At 39.3% G+C, this 9,293-nt stretch overlaps 1 non-coding gene across 1 annotated transcript; it reads right to left on the reverse strand.

Annotated features, from left to right (window-relative positions):
* Positions 1-7,579: 7,579 nt before the first annotated feature.
* LOC112836182 (U4 spliceosomal RNA) lies at positions 7,580-7,716 on the reverse strand. Its single transcript, XR_012378115.1, has one exon. It is a non-coding gene; the product is annotated as a U4 spliceosomal RNA (small nuclear RNA).
* Positions 7,717-9,293: the final 1,577 nt, after the last annotated feature.

The following is a 9,293-nucleotide window of genomic DNA, read 5'->3' on the forward strand; positions in this document are numbered from 1 at the left end:
TGTAAACATACAGACAAATGCAAACAGATACCGCTTTTATTTAAAAAAATTTGGCCATGAGACAGCTACAATAATGCAATACTCTTTTTTTCGTAAAAGAACAGATTATGTTCCTGGCAGATGGAGTAAATTAAGGTTACTAACCCACTCAGATGACAGATGGCTAAAGATTTTTACTAATATTTGTGCAAGAGATTTTTAAGACGTTTTACAGGCCTCGTCATTAAAGTAACCTTTCCTTTTCTTTTTTCTCTTTTTCTCCTTCTGATTAGAATTACCTTGGTTTCTAGGGAAAACCAGTAGAATACTTCCATCTCAAAAAGCGCAGAGAAAGAATGCAAGCTCCACCAAGATGATTTTTGTTCCCTAGGTCTAGATTTTTACAATATCTTCGGGCCTCTTGAAATAAAGAAGGGAGGTCTGGGATTGGTAAATAGGATAGGTGGGCTTTGACTTGTTTCTAGAGTCACATTTCTGTTCCTATAATAACTAGATTTATAAGACAAGTATGGTTGTTTTTAGTTCCTCAAAGAACTGGATTGCAAACTGAAGGATATCCAGAGGCTGACCCACCACCCACCCAACTATATGATCCTCGGTTTGCTTCTTTATATAATGGAGAAGATCTTCAACTAAGATGTAAATGGAAAGATCCCTGTGTTCTAGATTGAGAGTTGTGTGTCTTGGAAAGTTTTAATAAATCCTTCCACAAAGGTTTCAGAATGTTTCCCGCTGGGTATGTAGTTTCATTTTAGCTTAGGGGAGAAGGTCTAAAATAAATTCTTATCAGGCTCTGAATATCAGCTTCCAATTTGGCCAACTTCTGACCATAGAGTTACTTCAAAGAAAAAAACAAAACAAAAAAATCTTTTTCAAATATCTTGTCAGGCTTCAGGTAACAATAGTAAATACTCCTGGCAGCAAATGAACAAAACCCCTTGGACTCAAGAGGCATCCCTAAAGAAGGTGCAAGTAGGGTCTATCAGCAGATTTCATGCTGGTTAACAGAAACTATAGAGGGGGAAAAGTAATTTTCCCTCTACCCCTTATGGTGAGCGCTTGGCTGAGACCCCTTTTTCTCTAGGACTCCTCATAAGTGGATAAACTTATCTAGGTTAAAAGTTCTCCAAGGTGGTCACTGCAATTCAAGATTATCTTTAATAAGATTAACCTGCTTATTCAGCCTTAAACATTTTTTTTTTTTTTTATTCACCCGAGGCTTCACACTGGACCCAGCCCAGCTTAAATCAGACCTAGTCCCACCTCAGACCCAGTCTAATTTCCAATTCAGACCCACTCTGACCCTGGACCTAGTCCAGGTTGAAGCCAGACCCAGTCTGACTTGGGCTAATTTCTGGACCCAGCCAGAAAAAAGAAATGGTCAAATAGAGTCTGAAAGCTCATAACACAAAAGCTGCAGAGTTGGAATCTGAGAGGGACTTGCCCACCACCTCCAGAGACCGTGAAAAAGCAGGGAGCTCAAGAAGTTCAGCATGTACCTTCATTTGGTTGTTCATTGCTCCTGGAAGATGTCAGAGGGCCCCCTTCAGTTCTCTCTTCTGACACCAGAACCATTCAAAGATAAACTAGGGCCTGTCTCAGGTTAAGATATTATAACTCAAGCTTGATCAGGTGACAGAGCTGTTTGAGCTCCCTGATAGGTTAGTTCTTTTTTTATTTCCATGCAAAATTGTTCTGGCATGTTCCCCTGAGGAGAAGAACATGGGCCACGAGAGGGGCTGAAGTAGGGAGGAACTTGGCCAGTTCATCTCCCAGGCTTGATTTGGAAGGTTCCACAAAGGCTTGAGCCCAAGCACAGTTCAATATTCTGCATATAGTAGACAGTTCTGCTATACTGGGTCTAAAGTAAAAATTAAAACAGAAAATACATTTTCTTTTTTTCTGGTCCAGATTGTTCTATGAGAAAAGATTAACATGTCCCCAGAGACTCTGGTAGCAAAGATTTAGAAATGCTTCAACACTACAGACTGTTCACTAGGTTACTGAGGAGAAATTTTACAAATAATTAGAATTTTAGTCACCTTCTGACTGAGAACCTCAGATTCTCCTGGTATTTAGCACCAGGTTGCTAAGCATCTGGGGAAAACTAGACCATCTTCATGCTCTTATTTTTTACTTTAAACAATCTCCAGGCAAATTTATGTAAGCCCATTGTCCCAGCTACCAAGTATATACAAATTGATCCTCAAGTTGAAACGTTCTTCTCCAATTCCAACCTAATTGCTTCATAACCCACTTTTCTGATCTCCTTTTCAGGTAATGCAGTCTACCTGTGAGCGATCCTGCATGCCACCTTTGCCCTACTTCTCAGTAAGTCATTCATTTCTATGTACTTTTTCAATATTGCTGAACAGTCTCTCCTCTCCATGCTGTGTGCCACTGCCCTGGGTAGGATCATTTCCCCACATGGTCATGTGCTCTGGTCATATTGAATTCCTTGCTTTTCTTCAGATTAGCCATAGAACCTTGTGCCTTTGTGTTGCATCTCTACATTTTATCTGCCTTCATTAGTCAGCTCATGTCAGTCCCTCTGTGATGGGAAGCCATGACTGACTTCTCCAGTAAACTTAGCACTCCTTTCTCTTGGTTCCTGCGGTACTTTGTACGTATTTCCAATATGTTATGGCAATTACTACTGCACTGTATGTGCTTCTTTCTATATTTGTGTCCTCAGAATCTTGAAACTCTTTGAGAGCTGGGACTTTGTCTTAATAGCTCAGTATCTCTAAACAATCGAAGTCATCACTGAATAAATGTGAATTACTAAATAAATGATTGCATATGTATAGGACCATCCCTTTGGTATGGAAACCGAACACTCATATTCCATTGGTGAGATCTAGGCAAATGGCCTTACCTAAGGGGAAGCTAGGAGATATAGTCCAACTTCAGTCCCATGTTTGGAGACTAGCTGGCTCATCTGCCCTAAGGAACTGTGTTCTTGGGAGAATACATATTTGGAAATGTTTTAAATAAAAAATTTATCAGTATAGTGAATCCTGATCATTCTTTTGGCCTTCACACCTATTTTTGTGTGGTTTTTATCTGCTACATATTTATTTATTATTTTTTAAAAAATTAACATAATGTATTATTTGTTTCAGGGGTATAGGTCTGTGATTCATCAGTCTTATGCAATTCACAGCGCTCACCATAATGCATACCCTCCACAATGTCCATCACCCAGCCACCCCATCCCTCCCACCCCCAACACTCCAGCAACCCTCAGTTTATTTCCTGAGATTAAGAGTCTCTTATGGTTTGTCTCTCTCCCTGGTTTTGTCTGTTTCATTTTTTTCCTCGCTTTTCCTATGATCCTCTGTCTTGTTTCTCAAATTCCCCATATCAGTGAGATCATATGATACTTGTTTTTCTCTGATTGACTTATTTCGCTTAGCATAATATCCTCTAGTTCTGTCCATGTCGTTGCAAATGGCAAGATTTCATTTTTTTGATGGCTGCATAATATTTCATTGTATTTATATACCACCTCTTCTTTATCCATTCATCTATCGATGGACATCTTGGCTCTTTCCATAGTTTGGCTGTTGTGGACATAGCTGCTATAAACATTGGAGTGCCCCTTTGGATCCCTACATTTTTATCTTTGGGGAAAATACCTGGTAGTACAATTGCTGGGTAGTAGGGTAGCTCTACTTTCAACTGTTTGAGGAACCTCCATACTGTTTTCCAGAGGGGTTGCACCAGCTTGCCTTCCCACCAACAGTGTAGGAGGGTTCCCCTTTCTCCACATCCTCGCCAACATCTGTCCTTTCCTGACTTGTTAATTTTAGCCATTCTGACTGGTATGAGGTGGTATCTCACTGAGGTTTTGATTTATCTGCTACATATTTTTATTGATAAAAACTTTGTATCTTTGTATGATCTTTATATCATGTAGATGTTCTTTTTTTATAAAGATTTTATTTATTTATTTGACAGAGAGAGAGAGCACACAAGCAGGGGGAGTGGCAGGCAGAGGTAGGGGGAGAAGCAGGCTCCCCACTGAGCAGGGAGCCCGATATGAGACTCCATCCCAGGACCCTGGGATCATGACCTGAGTCAGAGGCAGTCGCCTAACCAACCAAGCCACCCAAGTGGGCCCTAGATGAATACTTTTAATAAATCCAATAGGATAATATTTCTTTATTGGTAAATTTAAATATTTAAATTTGAATTTTATACTTAATGCAGTTTATGACATGTTTGGGTTTAATTCCTCCATCTTATTTTACAGTTTTTGTTTTGTCCTTATATATGATTTTTTCCCCTTTTGTACCTTCTTTTGTGTAGGTAAAGATTTTTAAGATTCCACTTTCCTCGGGTGCCTGGGTGGTGCAGTCGCTTGAGCAACTGATCTTGGTTTCGACTCAAGTTGTGATCTCAGGGTCGTGACCTCAGAGTCACGAGATCAAGCCTGGCACTGGGCTCCTCGCTCAGCAGGGAGTCTGCTTGAGATTTTTCTCTCTCTCTCTCCCTCTGCCCCTTCCACTTGTGCTCTCTTTCTCTAATAAATAAATAAATCTTAAAAAAAAAAGAAAAGATTCCACTTTCCCTTCATCTGCAGTATGTGCCTCATCACTTTGCTAGCTAATACCAAACAGTTTTCCAAAATGGCTTTACCATTTATACTACTATCAGTGGTGCATGAGAATTTTCTTTGCTTTCCATCCTCACCAACGCTTGATAGTGTTTGGCTTCGACTATTTTTGGCAACCTGGGAGGGGTGCAAAAGTAACAGTTCTTTATATTATCCTCTGTACCAGTTCTTTGTCAATTATATGTGTCACAAATGTCTTTTTCCACTTTGTTACTCATTTCCTTTCTAAGGTGTCTTCTGATGAAGAGTTAATTTTAATGTAGTTAAATTTATCATTTTTTCTTTATGGTTAGTAATTTTTACATGTCAAATATCTTTCCCTCCCCTGAAATCTTGAAGATATTTTCCTGTATTATCTTCCGAAAGCTTTATGGTTTGCTCTTCTCAGAGGTCTTTGATTTACTTTGAAGCGACATTATTCCGTGGCAGGAGGCAAGGCTTTTTAAAAAAATGAAGTTACCTGGGGCACCTGTGTGGCTTAGTCGGTTAAGCATTTGACTCGTGATTTCAGCTTGGGTCATGATCTCAAGGTCATGATCTCAGGATCATGAGATCAAGCCCCACACTGGGCTCCGTGCTCAGTGGGGCATCTGCATGAGGTTCTCTCCCTCTCCCTCTACCCCTCCCCCACCTCGTGTGCTCTCTCTCTCTCTAAAATAAATAAGTCTTTTAAAAAAATAAAAATGAAGATCATCTATTTATAATTTGTAATAATACCTCCTTTTCCCTTGTTTGTAATAATTCCTCTGTCACGTATCACATATTCATATATGTGTGTGTTATTTCTGGCCACTCTTTTCTGTTCCATTGATCTATTTGTCTATCCCTGAAGCATGGCTAAGCAGTCATATTTGCTCTAGCTTTATAATAAGTGTTGCTGTCTTGTGGCAAGTTTCTGTCTGATCCATCCAATGTGACCTTAAGCTGGAAGGCTCTAGGTTCCCGGAGCCAGCACATGCCTTCAGGCAGGAGTCATTTGAGTACCAGTTTATCACACTGACTCCTGCTTCTTCTTCATTCTGTGGCCTCTGAGGACTTCTTTTACTTTTCGTATTTTTAGCTATTTACTTAAAGAGTCTTTGTTCTTTGTGGCAAGTCATCTCACATTGGTGTGTTGCCTGGAAGGGTTTTTCAGGATATCTTGTTCTCTGTATTCCCAGAGGCCGAGGCCTCCTCCATTTGGCAAGGAGAAACAATGTGCTTTAGAGAACATTTCCAGATTTGGGGAGGAAATCTTACTCTAAAATTTTGGGGGGAGTATGAACAGGGAGAGGAGGATGGAAAAGAAAAGTTTAGTTTTTATGACTTATACCCATCATCACGTAATCAATTCTATTCTGAGGCTTTATCAATTAAAATACTACATCTAGCATGGAATATTTTCAGAGATGTCGCCTACCATTTTTTTTCCTATAACAAATAGTAAATTCTCAGTTGACCAACTGATGGTATATCCCAGAAGACAACTTTTTTAAAAACAAACGTTTATATAATCCTTATCATGTGCCAGACAGTATTTTAAGAGGTTTACAAATATTAGCTCTTTTAATAATTCCACAACTTGATGAAGTAGGTAGTGTTAGAACAGATTGATTAACTGAGACATAGAATCATTAATTAAGTTGCCTAACATCAATAGCTGGTAAGTGGTGGAGCAGGAATTTGAATCCAGACAGCCTGGCTCCAGAGTCAGCTCTTTTAACCACAAGATCATGCATAATTCAGCTCTTGTTTCTCTGGAGTTCATTGTCTCCCAGGTGATCAAAACCTTAATGATAAAACATGAGAGTAAACTCCGAGGAGAGAAATGAGAAATCATATTATATTTGGTATCATTTACAATAATGTGGCAGTGAGATCTCAAATGTAAGCACGATCTAGAAGTAGACTATAGCAGGCTCACATATTTTATTTATTCAACATTTCTGGGTACTGATTATGTGGCAGGTTATTTTGCTACATGCAGAGGGAAAAAATACAAGTGAGACATGCTCTCCTTCCTCTCATTCTTACTTGTAGAGTCTAGCACAAAGTTCCCCGGAATGGCAGACATGGGTTCCGTTGAACAGAGGTACAGCCCTGGAGGAACGTCCTTAGATCAGCAGTTTGGGGTGGGACGTATGAGAGAAAAAGGTCAATATATATAAAAGAAAGCAAGCAGGGAGATGGACTCTTTTGACCACTTGCTGATTTATTCTTCTTTTACCTATACTGGGTGGCCTATTTCTCTTTTCTGGGACAGTACCAGAGGATTTCTTTTTCCTCTGCTCTGGACACTGCAGATAAGATGTGGATGGGATACATGTGAGCATGTTAGTTTCAGGGAAATTGGTGAGGAAGGAAAAAGAAAGCGGCATATCTCAGAGTTCACTAATTGTCGTTTTTCCTGGAATGTGAAACAGGGAAAGCAAAATTGCAGCGTGTTCTAAGGTAATAAGGCAAAAGAATATCTGCAGTGTAAACGTGGCTGCTACGACCCCTCATTCCAGTTGTGTAATCGTCTTGTATGTGACCTTGAACAATTTGTGCTTGGGCATTTTTTTTCACTACCCGATTCTCAGAATTGTAAAATAAAAGAAAAACCAAAATGAAGTCAATCAAAATGTCAAAAACCAAAGCTGATAAAGAAAAAGTACAGGCTCTCTGAGTTTTTAGGTTATTGTTTAGTTGAAAGTTTTGTCTTTTGTGTGCTTTGTAAATACTTTCAAGTCACGTAAATACCTCCAGAAAAATCCACAAAATAGGCTCTTCTTAAAGAGCTGACTCAACTAGTCCACAATCAGTAATATACGTTCTTGGGTTCCTCTTTCAGTAGCAGGAATAATTCTATACTACGCTTTCCATTCATCTCCTTTCACCCAGCTTCCTTTCCTTTTGTGACAAATAGCATGTAGAAGACCATTAAGTGGTATTCTGGTGAGATAAAACATTCATGTAAATTGACTTAATTAGAAGACCACAATTACTCTATTGATTTTTGTACTAAAGAAAATGTCATTGCACTTGTTGTACACCATATTGGAAAAGTTTTCAATTAGCAGTAATCACACCTCAGGTAAACCTCATTGGCCATGATACCGCCACTGCACAAAACTTGTATGTCATATTAGAAACCACACAGAATAATTTTAGAAAAATGGAGAAAAGAATTAGGCCAAGGCTTGCAAAGAAATATATGTTAGAATAACATTTTTAAAGGGTATATTAGTTACAAGACTTACCGGTGAGATGAAACAAAATGAGAGCAGTAGCATCTTAATATTCAGGAAAGCTAATGGAACGCAGGTTCATATCATATAAAAGCATTTCAAAGGACTTGGAGCTTTGTGCGTGATCCTGAACCTTATATGACAGGAAAGGTAATGAAGCATCAATAAAGACAGCCATGATGATAAAGGATCTTTAGGTCATAGATCCTTGTAGAGACTAAAAAAATACGAGGTCAGTGCTCATTCTTTTTTTTTTTTAATTTTATTTTGTTATGTTAATCACCATACATTACATCATTAGGTTTTGATGTAGTGTTCCATGATTCATTGTTTGTGTATATCACCCAGTGCTCCATGCAGAACGTGCCCTCCTTAATACCCATCACCAGGCTGACCCATCCCCCCACCCCCCTCCCCTCTCGAACTCTCAGTTTGTTTCTCAGAGTCCATAGTCTCTCATGGTTCGTCTCCCCCTCCGATTTCCCCCCCTTCATTTTTCCCTTCCTACTATCTTCTTTTTTTCTTTTTTAACATATAATGTATTATTTGTTTCAGAAGTACAGGTCTGTGATTCAACAGTCTTACACAATTCACAGCGCTCACCATAGCACATACCCTCCCCAATGTCTATCGCACCCCTCAGTTTGTTTCCTGAGATTAAGAATTCCTCATATGATACATGTCTTTCTCTGATTGACTTACTTCGCTTAGCATAATACTCTCCAGTTCCATCCATGTCGTTACAAATGGCAAGATTTCATTCTTTTTTTGATGGCTGTATAATATTCCATTGTATATACACCACATCTTCTTTATCCATTCATCTGCTGATGGACATCTTGGCTCTTTCCATAGTTTGGCTATTGTGGACATTGCTGCTATAAACATCGGGGTGCATGTACCCCTTTGGGTCCCTACATTTGTATCTTTGGGGTAAAATCCCAGTAGTGTAATTGCTGGGTCGTAGGGTAGCTCTATTTTCAACTTTTTGAGGAACCTCCATACTGTTTTCCAGAGTGGCTGCACCAGCTTGCATTCCCACCAATGGTGTAGGAGGGTTCCCCTTTCTCCATATCCTCGCCAACATCTGTCGTTTCCTGACTTGTTAATTTTAGCCATTTTGACTGGTGTGAGGTGGTATCTCATTGAGGTTTTTTTTCCCAACAAACTGAGCCACCCAGACGCCCCCTCACTGAGGCTTTGATTTGGATTTCCCTGATGCTGAGCGATGTTGAGCACTTTTTCATGTGTCTGTTGGCCATTTGGATGTCTTCTTTGGAGAAATGTCTGTTCATGTCTTCTGCCCATTTCTTGATTGGATTATTTGTTTTTTGGGTGTTGAGTTTGATAAGTTCTTTATAGATTTTGGATACTAGCCCTTTATCTGATATGTCATTTGCAAATATCTTCTCCCATTCTGTTGGTTGTCTTTTGGTTTTGTTGACTGTTTCCTTTGCTGTGCA

The sequence above is a fragment of the Callorhinus ursinus genome, unplaced genomic scaffold (genome assembly GCF_003265705.2).
Source record: "Callorhinus ursinus isolate GAN/ISIS: 27379988/994484 unplaced genomic scaffold, GSC_fseal_2.0 scaffold4, whole genome shotgun sequence".
In the NCBI taxonomy this organism is placed as follows: domain Eukaryota; kingdom Metazoa; phylum Chordata; class Mammalia; order Carnivora; family Otariidae; genus Callorhinus; species Callorhinus ursinus.